Source organism: Otolemur garnettii, unplaced genomic scaffold, assembly GCF_000181295.1.
Source record: "Otolemur garnettii isolate 467f Iridium unplaced genomic scaffold, OtoGar3 scaffold00037, whole genome shotgun sequence".
Lineage (NCBI taxonomy): Eukaryota > Metazoa > Chordata > Mammalia > Primates > Galagidae > Otolemur > Otolemur garnettii.
The window spans coordinates 5,927,481-5,940,002 of NW_003852432.1; the positions used below are offsets into that span (position 1 = coordinate 5,927,481).

At 37.1% G+C, this 12,522-nt stretch overlaps 1 protein-coding gene across 3 annotated transcripts in view; it reads left to right on the forward strand.

Moving 5' to 3' along the window:
* The window catches only part of CADPS2 (calcium dependent secretion activator 2), a 499,168-nt gene that overhangs the window by 78,039 nt on the left and 408,607 nt on the right, over positions 1–12,522 (forward strand). The window lies entirely within an intron of this gene.

A 12,522-nucleotide genomic window follows, 5' to 3' on the forward strand; every position in this document is an offset into this window, starting at 1 on the left:
TGTTGATGTCGATGTAGAGGCTATAAACAGATATCTGTGTATGTTGATGTAGATATAGAGGCTATAAACAGATAGATACCTGTGTGTGTTGATGTAGATATAGAGACTATAAACAGATACCCTCTGGATAGTTGCTGTTCAGGTTTAAACAGTTAATTTATGATGAAGTTTGTGTGTTTTATTTTGACTCTTATTCAGGAAGAACAGTGTTTTTCCTTGATCTGGATCTAGGAAAGCTGCAGCCCTGGCCAGGCATTGAATATTGGTTCATAGGAGGATCACAGCCCCTTTGTCTTCCCTGTTTCTTCCTTTTGATAATTAGCATAAGGGATCGAGGGAAGGAAGGAAAACCTCATTGGTCAGAGCTTTATCATGGTGTTAGAGCACTTCTGGACTCTTTTATAAAGATATTATAAAGATAAAAATTCTGGGTCTGAGATTCAGAAATAGAATAATATTCAAAGATACATAGGAGTTGGAGGGATGGGCTAAGGAGTTTTAAGGAATGGAAGTAGAAAGAAAAATGAGGGCAAACTTATGAAATCACGAAGTTAAAGGAGGGCCTGGATGTCCTTTTACGTGTTTGGCATAGCAAATCATCCTTAGAAGGTCTTTTACGGCATATAATGATGTATAAAAGGTGTGGCATTTATATCTTTTTTTTTCGCTCAGGACTTTATGAACAGAGATTCAATATGATTGCTTTAATTTGTACAAATATGTAGTCTGTCTTGACGCAAATTAGAATTGCACAAATTCCCTTTGTGGTGTATGGAACTACAGGTTGCTGGAAGCGTGGTGCTACGAGGCGAGCCGTTGATCTGGGGAGAGCAGATGTTTTACTCTTACTTGTTTCTTGGCCTGGGGTGAGCAGTCTACTTTTGTTTGCTTATTTGATTTATGTGTAAAAGGGAACATCTTATAATTGGTTCAATTTCTTGACTTTGCTTATAAAGAAAATAGATGTTTGAAGGACCACCAAATCTAATTTACTGGAGATCCATGATGTCATACTGTAAAATACCTCTGAGCATCTTACGGTGCTTCTTCATAGTCTGTTGGACTTTGAAATAGTGTCTTGGTCTTTTTAGGCTGCAACAAGATCCCATAAACTGCGTAGCTTATAAATGACAGATACATGCATTTATTTCGTACTATTCTGGAGGCTTGAAAGATTTAGTTCTAATGAGGGCCCATGTCCTGGTTCACAGACAGGTGTTATTTCCAATATGACCTCACATGGTTGAACGATCTCTCTAACTCAGGCTTCTTTTATAAAAGAAGGAATTCTTCATAAACTAATCACATCTCAAAAGCCCCATCCCCAAATATCGCCTTGGGGGTTAACATTTCAACATTTGAATGTGGGGGGACACAAACTTTCATACCATGTCAGTTTGGAATGAAATGTTTTTTTGGACACGTTTTTATCAGCATATTACAGAACAATGGTGATATCTTCTGTTCACCAAAGGGTGTGCTTTGCAGTGCCTCTTGCTTGGAACAAGGTAATGGCCTGATGGGCAGACAGAGTTTGCTCTTGTTTTGATGTTACATCCTGTTTAGTGTTGACCACTAGAAAGCAAACATGATCTGTGGGAGTTGGTCTGTCATTTGCAGACTGATTTAGCCACTTGATTTAGTTCCCTTAAGGCTCAAACATTAATATAAAATGTATTTTCTGTAGCAATGATGATTTGTTAAAATAATTAGACATACATAATTCAGACTATTTTTAATCGTTATATAAAGGATATAATTGAAATAAAATGCATTTGTGATTTAATCAACTTTTTATTGCTGAATTCTGATACACCTTTAATTTTGAACATTTTATATTATGGTTTATAATTAGATTGAGTTCATTTTTTAAAAGACTTTAAAATTTACTCTGAGGCTGGGGACGATGTCTCACACCTGTAATCCTAGCACTGTGGGAGGCTGAGGCCGGTCGATTGCTTGAGCTCATCAGTTCGAGAGCAGCCTGAGCAAAAGCAAGACCCTGTCTCTACTAAAAATAGAAAAACTGAGGTCAGAAGTTCGCTTGAGCCTAAGAGTTGGTAGTTGCTATGAGCTGTGATGACACAGCACTCTACCTAGGATCAATAGCTTGAGATTCTATCTCAAAAAAAAAAAAAATATATATATATATATATATATGTGTGTGTGTGTGTATATATATATATATTTACTCTGAAATCACAAACCTTCTAAGTTTTTTTTTTGAGTAAAAATTATTTCCTCCTGTGTTGCTATAGTTAGAATTATTAAGTAGCAATGAAATCATGTTAATAAAGTCATTAAATCACAATGTACTTGTTAATGGCATCCTGGATAATTTTTCTTTAGAATATGTTTAAAAAACTATTGTTAATCTGGCAGCCACATCAGTTGCCTTGTCTGTATATCTCATTGTGTGGTTGACTCTCGTATCCTTTGCTCAGCTGGGGAAAAACTCAGGTTTTAGTTCACCTTGACAATGGAAGGAAATGACCAAAGGAAGATTAGAATGTTTGAAAGAAGAAAACCAAGATTTAATAATTTATTTGTGTATTTGTGTCTCTCTGAAAATAACCCCATCTCATTTCATCTGTGGTTTCCCTAGGGCTTTTTTTCTGTTATAAAAATCTGAAAGTTAGGCAATATTACCTTATACCCAAGTGGAAGAATAATTTCTTATGTAAGAGTGTGATGTCAAAATAAGAACTTCAGCATCTGAACCTCATACATTACAAATTGGTTACTGGTTTTCTTTCTCACCCTGTTGGCCCAGTGTTGTATAACTTGTTTTATTTTACTTTTCTCTGGTGGGCAGCATGGACAGTGATTAAGAACAGGCATTCAGACGGCTGGGGGAATCGAAGTGCCTGAGCAGGTGCTGTGGACATAATGCATATTGAAATCTGAATTTCCAATGATTTGTACTTTTTCCCTTGCTTTCTTCTAGGTGCTACCTTGTCCTTATATACCTGCTCATAGTTAATGTCACTAAATTCATTAGTGTTAAGAATCGATGCCTAGGAAAATTATAAACACGGGCTCTTGGGAGAGCTTGGCTATACAAGGAGGCTTGGATTTCATGCGTGAATTTTCAAGTAGTAGATCAATTAGGCAGAGCTAGTCATGCATTGCAGTATCTTTAAGAGCTATCTCGAAACAAATTTCAGACTTGGATGGTGTTCATAAGCTATAATTTGAGGAATGACTGAGGGATATTAGTATTAGATTTAAGCACTTTAAGGAAAATTTCATATGGATTAAGTTGGATGTTTTATTCATACGAAGAGCTAATTTGATCTTTATATGCCTTAGTATTTTTAAGCCCTATAGTTCCTATTTTTTTTTCCAGTTCACTGCTATACTATACAAAGTCTTTATTTTCAACAATTAAGTTATACTAGGGTGGTGATATTTTCTTGGGTTATAAGAATATTAATAAAATCCCATTTGAGGAAATATCCATCCACTCAGAAAACTTTTTCCTATGTTGAATACTTAAACTTACCTTTTCAAACTTTGATACAGGGACCTGTATTTGTCTTTTCAAGAAAATTTACCCCGTGTTTGATTCTTTTTTGGAAACATGTAGAATTTCTTGTGTTTCTTTCCTTTCAGTATTCTATCTTTAACCATAGCTTATTTTTCTAAGAAAATGGGTGAGGGCCTTTTTAAATTTAATTTTCTATGAACTGTTCATTCCTATCCATGATTAGAGTGCTGTTTCTATGTGTAGGAAGCTAGCTCTTTATCTCCCAGCATGTCACATTTCCCCCATATAATTTTTTGCCTTTCTATGTGGTTTTTTATGTTTTTATTTGTTTGTTTTCATTAACAAGATTGAGTTTTATGTAGTCAAATTATCAGTGTTTTTCTTTTGGCATCTGTGAATAACTTTTGAAAGTAGTCGTTTGTCTGTAGATATTTTAAGTTGCAAGTTAATTTTGTAAAGCCTATCATTGTCATTATTTTGTTGTGTGACTGTGTAGGGGGGAAATATTTGTATTTATATCCTCTAAGTTTGGGAACTAAAGATATTTGGGGATTAGGATACGGTGCTTATAGAAAATGGCCAAGCTTTTGGTTTTCAGGTATCCCTTGCAAGAACCTTTTCCTTTTTTGACTGCTTCCCAAAGCAAGATAAAGTAGTCCAGGCACTTAACTAAGAGTTCTCACTACTAATTACTGGACGTTTGGAGTAAATGAACCAATTAGAATCTAACCCTTCTTACTATGTGCTGGCCTTGGGGGAACAGATAAGAAAGGTGTTATAGGAGCTGTAAGCCCTGAATATACCACTCTAGGTTGCTCTAGTTTGCAGTCTGCCTTCTTCCACTTCCAGCGATTTGTGGATAATTTAAATCTACTCCTCTGCTGATACTCCCTTCACACCTTCATCTGCCTACTTCCCATGAGTGGCCAGTATAGCAAAGCTAAGGAAGAAGAGAAATCATTATCACTGCCTCTGCCATCTGGCCCTTTCCATCATCACTGAGGGCTTGTGGACTCTGAGCTTCTTAAATTCTGGGGCCAACCATTAGAGATGAGAGTGAGTACTGCCTCTTCCTTGTGGTTAGTGTCCAGCAAGAAGAACCAAGGTGTGCTAAATGTTGAAATCAGGGCTTAGTGAAAGGGAAATAATAACCTTTCTACTGCTGAAGCTGGACTTTCCTCAATCTTGGTGACTGAATGGGGACAGAAGTTTTGAAGAGGACAGGGTCACTTCAGATTGAATGAACACAGGGGCAAAGTGGAGCCCTGTGACCACCAGGGGATCAGTTTTATCATGTAAGGCTTTGCTCGAATCTCAACTCAATTATGGAAAGGTGGCTACCAAAAAATACATAAGAGTCTTTCCATAGCCCAACCAGCCTAAGACCACCAGGGGACAAAGCTCTAGTCCACAAAGAGCCGGTTTTTGACTTATTACGATGAGGGACATCACACCCCAGAGGAACCACTCACAGAGATGCTCACCAATCAAAGGAAAAGAGAGTGTACGGGAGTTAGGAGAAGGGGAGAGTTTAAGTGAATTGTAAATGAAGAAACATTTTGATAGCTTCAAGGCAAAGCAGGGCTTTGTGTCTTTGGATCTCACTATTTGGGTCAATATCACTTAAAAATGATCTAGTCTCCTTAGAAACCACAAAGTTAAGGGTAACCTGAAATGTTGCATCCAGAAACCCCTTTTCTGAAGCTCTACACCTGGTTTGTAAATCAAGGCTATTTCTCAGTATCAAGGTAACTTAGATCCTCTAGGCAAGAGATCCTCATCTCAAATGCACTAGACATTCAAATTGATTACTTAGGTCAGCGGTTCTCAACTTGTGGGATGCAACCCCTTTGGACCATCAGAAAACACATCCTGCATATCATATATTTACATCACGATTACAGTTATGAAGTAGCAATGAAAGTAATTTTATGGTTGGGGGATCACCACCACATGAGGAACTGTATTAAAGGGTTGTGGCATTAGGAAGCTTGAGGGCCACTGAAGGTGGATACGATATGGTTTTCTTTTTCAAGGAGTCCACTATCAGAGGAGGTGGATATGGAAGAAATTTTTACAGTACGCTATCGTATTAGAATAAAGGTAAATCAAATGTGTTGGGAACACAAAGCTGGTGACGACTAACTGCCTGTTCATTCCTAAATCCCCTTTGAAGTTTAATAGTTTGTCAGTCATCTGGAATTTGGGCTTTGCATTGGAATGTGTCTAGGCTTCAAGGCAAGTCAGATTGTAAGTTTAGAGAGAGTGTGAGAGTAAGCATGCATTGTCCAGAAAATTCGTAGTTGATAACAAGTAATTATGTGGTAGGCCTGTGGTTTCTGTACTCTTTTCTGTAACTCTGGAAGTATATATATGTACATGTTCATGATACTTTTACACTCTATTGAATGGAATAAAGCACAAGTGGTTAAACCTTTACCTTTTTTTTTTTAGGCATGAAGGCATCTCATAAAAGCCTCATTAGATTGAGGTGCAGAGATGTCTCATCTCAGATGACTCAGTGGATAGGAGCACCACCTGTTCTTGATGCTTAAAATTTTTATCCTTTCTGGAATAGCTTCCCCAGAATAAGGGACTCCCCAATATTTAGATAAGACGGTTGAGAGCAATGGTTTTCAGACAGTCCTGCACCCCCTTACAGAATTCATTTCTTAAATATTTAGCAGGACCTACATGCACCTGGCATCTTCTAATATTGGAGACGTAGGTGTAAGAAGCACAAAGACCTATTCTCATTAAACTTGGTTTCAAGGGGGGAGAATGGTTAGAGCTGCTTTCCTGATGGGTGTCACAAACAGGCTTGGTTACACAGTAATCTTTCTTCTCGTGTGAACTTTTGGTTGTTTTCTTTTAAACAAAGAATGGCCAAAACAAAGTTGAAAACCACTCTTACAGAAAAAAAAAGGCAAGAAACCGGGGAAGGTTTAATGCCCCTTAACCAAAGCCCAAGGAAAAAAAAAGAATCCGAAAGGAAGAATTAAAAACCCGGCCTAAAACCAAAATAAGAAAAAAAAAAAAAGTTTATACCTCCAAAGTTGTATCATAGATTTATCTCACTGGTGGGTACCACATGCTCAGTGTTAAATCCACAAATATCAAAATTCTTGATGAATTCGTACAAGTAAGATTTGCCCACATTGATCAATAGAAGAGGTAGAAGAAAGTCACTCCCTATTTACCCTCCTCCAGCTGGACATCTTTGTTGTAGAAATGTTGTTCTGTAAATGTAGTGCTTACCTGTTCACTGATATCTGCGAAGCATTTTGACTTTGCTTTAAGCATTATCTCATCAGTCCTTTCTCCCAGTTTCTTTCCTGCTTAATCCTCTGTCCTCTCCTTGGAAATTTGCTGTTGGTATTCTCATGCTCATTAGTAGCAGACTTACCATCTTCCCTGGCTTCTCACCAATCTTTCCAGTGATGCTGATTTTCCACTTACAAGAACAAAAACTATATTTGGATGTTGACTATAAATATTGGGAGCCTAAAAATACCAAAGCCCATATGATCCCTCCTAGGAGTTATAGTTTAAAGATCTGAATGTGGTTTATTTCTCCTCTCAGAACCATATTACTGCATGTTATGAGCCAGAAGGACTCATAGACCACTGGTTTATTGGGAGAATGTGTGTTGGGTGGGGCTTTGGGAAAGAAAAATGGTGGTGGTGGAGTGCTTTCTCTAAATGATCTGTGCCTTGCTGAGAGAATAGTGTTGGAACCCAAGGATAAAGAGATTCAAAGAGGCAGATCTAGAATCTGGTCTTTAAAGATTGGAAAATTACTGGAAAAAGGCATAGAAGAGTGTGCTGGGTCTCCCTGACCCCCAGCAGCCTAAGAAGGAGCTGAATAGGTAGATTGGGTCCCCAAGCTTCATAGCCCAAGAAACAGGGAGATCTGAGAATTAAAGGACTTTCTCCTGCCGCCTGTGCAGGGGACTGACAGTCTCCTCTGTACACATCTCACCAAGTGAGACTTAGACCCTTTAGAACTGTGGTTCTCCTTTGACATTCACTGGGGATATTTATGTAAGTAATAATGCCTCCCCCTCCACTGCCTCTTTCAGAGATTGTCAATGACAAACAAAACTCCCCAAGTGATTCTAATGTGCAGCCAAATTAGACAGCAAACAATCAGGACTGAGCCACCAAACATGACAGTCTGTTTAAGATGACCTGCAGGCAAAGAGAGGAAAACCAAACAGAAAAAATTGTAAAGTGAAGTGGCAATGTTGGGAGAGACAGGAACATTTGAAAAAGATAAAATACCTGGGGAGATTGATTTGCAACACCTAAAAAATCCTGGTTCCTAGTGAAGTCATATAGTTCATAAGTAAAAGAGAAGAAGGCTAGTTACTGCTGAGACCTGCTTTACTTTTCTGGTTGATCAAGTATAAAAAATGTCCTAAGTCACAGAGGAAAAATACAAAAAGGTGATTAAGAGAAATCTTGGGGGAAGGGGGCATAGGAGACTTGATTGATCCCAGAGACTTGAAAATAATTAGAGTTCAATAAGGTGAAGAAAGGAACATAAATAGGAAAGGAGATAATTACGTAATAGGCAATATTCTTGACCTGAGCTAAAGACAGATTTTGACCTGCAAATTAAAGGTGCTTGGTAAGGTCTAGGCTCACCTCATGAGAGGAGACCAACGTCTAGACATATTGTAGTAAAATTCTTAAGTTTTCTAATGATAATAGATGGTTCCAGGAAAAAGAATTAAGTTAGCTGCAGGAAAAGATGAAGGGTGGGAACCAGCCTGGCTTTGATTTTTCTCTCTACAAGTTAGAGAGGAGAGGACACAACTAAGAGAAATGAACCCCAATCTGAAATCCTGCTGTCAACTTACACGTTTACCTACCTAGGTGAAGAAAAGAGTTTGGAGCTACGTTATAATTCAGAGGGTCCCCCACATATCCCTTTTAAGGGTGGTTGTTAAATGAACCAGAACAGAGACTTGAAAATGGGAAAACATGAAGAGGAAATAGTCATAGTAAATTTTTCTTTTCTTGTTATTTTATTATTCTTGTTTGAAAACTCTTATTTTGTCTTCAATCACAGGAAAATTTACATGTGAGTGCAAGGGTATTTAGAAATTCAACTTAAATGGATGTTAGGGGGTTTGTAGTTTAAATGCAAAATAAAGCCATATTGAACTTGTTAGAAAATCGAAGAGCAAACTATACCCTACAACCAAAAAGTTGAGAATGGTGAACAGAAAAATAGAAGCATTCTAAGAAGATCTTAGGAGGATGAGAGAATGGAAATAAAACTATTCTAAAAAAAAGTGAGCTTGCTAGAGGCTATAAGGGTATAAATTTATGAGTCATGGTGGGAAAAAGTACATTGTATTTAAATAGAAGTGGTCATGTTATTTTCAAAGAATAGGGTCACACCATGTAATTATGACAATGTGTAGCAGCCCGTATAGCCTATGGCTAGGAGGAGTGAGAGTGACAGGAAATACCTGTAATGGAACACCTTGGTGAAAAGGGCATGGAGAGAGATTTGGTTCTAACAAGCATGAGTAAGCTCGCGAGATGAGAGCAGTGGTGAATCGGCAGTCTCTACACCTGTGGTTTTGAGAAGCACGAGCTCAGCCTTATATTAGGCTGAAGGAGAAGGCAGTCAAGAGGCGTGTGCATTCTATCGCGGATCCACTTGCTCTGACTGTCTCCTCCCCTGCCTGCAGAACGCCAACACAGTATCTCTGCTGAAGATTACCAAGCTCTGCTAAAGACTAAGAGCTATCTGTTCTAAGACCTTTACTCTCTCTAAGATACTCTGTTTCTCTCTCTCCAGCTAAAGTAGATAGCCCTCAAGCACCTACGAGAAACTGTTCCTGAGCAAGGTAGCTTAGTGGTCCGCGTCCAGAACCGACCTAAGCTGGGCCGGAGACCTGGCCAGTCCTGGGCCCTGACAACAATGAATGAAATGAGGTGACCACTAATGGAATGAAAGAATAAAGCAGAATTTCCAAGTTAACAAGGGAAAAATAAGAAATTGATCAGCCCCTGGAACATAAGGAAAAGCAACAACAGCCATGATTAATAAATACAGTATACGATGGAAGGAATAAAATCCACCATATGAGTTAATATTATGCTAAATATGAACAGATTGGATTGTAAAAATAAAAGCCCGATATCAGGCTGTATTATAAAAGTAAACCTAGCTATTTGCTACTTATTGCTTTGTCTTTAGTGTGTTTATAAGGACGCTTGAAATACAGAGATGTATACAAAAGATACTGGGATATGCAAAATGAGTAAATTGATAAAGTCAACATAAGTAAAGGAAAAATAGGGTAAAAAATATTAAGTGACTATAAAAGGCAAATTTATTTTGAAGATGAGTGAAAAATAGGGAAGTACCAAGCAATATATTAGCTAAAGTTTAAGTAAAAAATGTAAATAGAGTAGAAAAATTCATGTACATAATTTATAACATCAGTATACTTGATGCAGATGGTCAAATTTTAAGAATATATTGCTATACTTCATCAATATACTTATACACTTCATACATTTCAAATGAAAACTAAGTAAAATAGGAATATAAAGAAATTTTAAACCAATCTTCAAAATTTTGAATAAATATTTGCTTCAGTCACAGCCATTACATGTACTGCTCCGTTATTTTACATTTCTTTGAAGATTTAGGCAAATGGAATGTTATTGTACTGCAAAACATTGTAAGAGGAGAATATCCTTTTTGCTGATTGATGTCACTTTCAAAGGAATCTAGGAAAGAAAAAAAGTAGAATTGTGAGAATTTGATGTAATAAATTAGATGTAATAAAAATATACAAAACCAATAGCTTTCCTTTATTCTGACCTTAAGCATCCAGAAGTAAAAGCGCGAATAATTCTACTTAGGATAAGGATACAGTTATAAAAGACTTAATGGCACATTTAACAAGACAAGACTTACGTGAAGAAAATAAATTTTTTTGACATACAATTAAATCTGACAAATGGATAGCCATTTCTTGTCCTTCGATGAAAGATGCAGTAGCATGTTAATGTCAAGTCAACCAAAGTAATGTAAAGCATTTTTATTTCTTATCCCAACAAAGTTATTTTTGAAATTGGATGAAAAAATTAAAATTTTTGTGGGGGGAAAAATGCCTATGAAAGAAAAGTTGCTGAAAAGGAAATTGGTTACTCAAATTAGGATATTCTCTGAATAAAATACTATAAATTAAATATCAATGTAGTATAATTAAGTATAAGTAGGTCAATAAAACAAATCTAGAAGTATGTTTTTCAAATGGAAGAAAATTGAACATGATAATGATGATAATTGATTAGGAAAGGGATAGATTGGGAAAGGATAGATTCTTTATGAGTGGTGCTGATACAGGTTAAGAAAATAAATATGAATTCTCCTATGTGTCAGAATAAAATAAAGTAAAAATGGGATAAGAGGTAAATGGAGAAATAAAAGCCTTGTTATAGAGGCTAGAAACAGAGAAACTATTAAAGAAGAGAAAATTTTTGAGAAGTACATGTCTTTTGAATGGCGGAAAAGCACATAGCAAGGTTAATGGCCTAAGATGATAATACCTCACTCCCTGCAAATGTAGTGTCGATGACAATGTATTTGTAGTGATTATATGGGAAAACCTCTTTGTAATAGATAAGAAAGAGACAGTAGGATAAAAGGTAAAGAAATAAATAGTTGAATGGAGAGCAAATCTAAATGATCAACAAATTTATGAAAAGACACAAAGTAACAAAAAAGTTTGCTTTCCACCCATCAGACTAATGACAGTTTTAAAATGATTGTTAACACTTTGTCTGTCTGGATGTGGTAAGGAAATATTCTCATGTATGATTTCTCGCAAAGCAGTTTGTCACAATCTATTAAAATTAAATATATCTCCTTTGGGGGGCCAGCATTACCACATATGAGACTCAACCCAAAAGAATAAAAAAGCAACCTTAAGTAAGGACGTGTGTAAGAGCAGTTGTGGGTGCATTATCTGTAGTGACGTTAAACTCAAACCAATATAAATGCTGTTTTTATATAGTAATAGTCCGTGGTATATGGCTGCACCACAATTTATATTATACAGCCCTTAAAAGAATGGCTTAGATTTAAGTTCTAGCATAGGAGGCTGGAGTTAGGTGGGAGCTCCTTGGAGGTATAGTTGTGAAAGAAACACAGTCTATCAAAAACAACATGATGTTCCTGTTAGGGTGCAAATTAGTGAAAGGGGTGCAAGGAAGTGAAAGGGGTGGGAGTTTAGGCATAGAAAACCAGCCACTCAGGCTATTAGGAACTGTAAAGGGGATGATGAGAGTTATGGCTGTAGCCCCATGGGCAGGGTTAAACTGCTGGATCTGCTTGTCTCTTTGTCTCAGCAGCAGGCTGATAACAGAAGTGGTGGTGAATGTAGAAGTGCTGGCTTCTCTACTTTTCCTTTCCCTTGGAGACAGGATTATCACTGGGAATGTGAACTTGTCAGTGATTTTTCCCTTAAGCCAATGGTTTTGGGCTGGGCACTATCCACCCAGGAGCCCTTCAAGGCTGTTTAACAATACTCTTGAAAGCATTTTAACCTATAGGGCTGGTGAATGTAAGAGGGCTATTTACATTTCCCTTGTTTCCTGTGTTTTTTCACATCTCAGCATTACATGATTGTGGAAACAGAACCCCATGGGGAGCCAACTAATAAGAGAGCATCTGATTGATCTTAGCCTTATCTACAGACTGTGGGTCAGACCACTTTTTTTCTGTTATTTCATTGGCAAGGCCATCTCTTCATTCCCATTTTTAAAAAAACATGAGCAATGGCCGTGATTAAAAATCCTTCTGTATATAATTTGTGTAGTTGTGTGCATATTTTTATCTGTAGAATTAGGAGCCTGGAGAAAAATATTTAAAGTTGTATTATGAATTGTTAGCACTCGCAGAGATGGAAGATGTTGCTGTGGGATGGTTGAGTAGAAGACTCAGTACGCAGAGAGGGGCTCACTAAGGATCAACTCACAATTAAGGGACATTAATA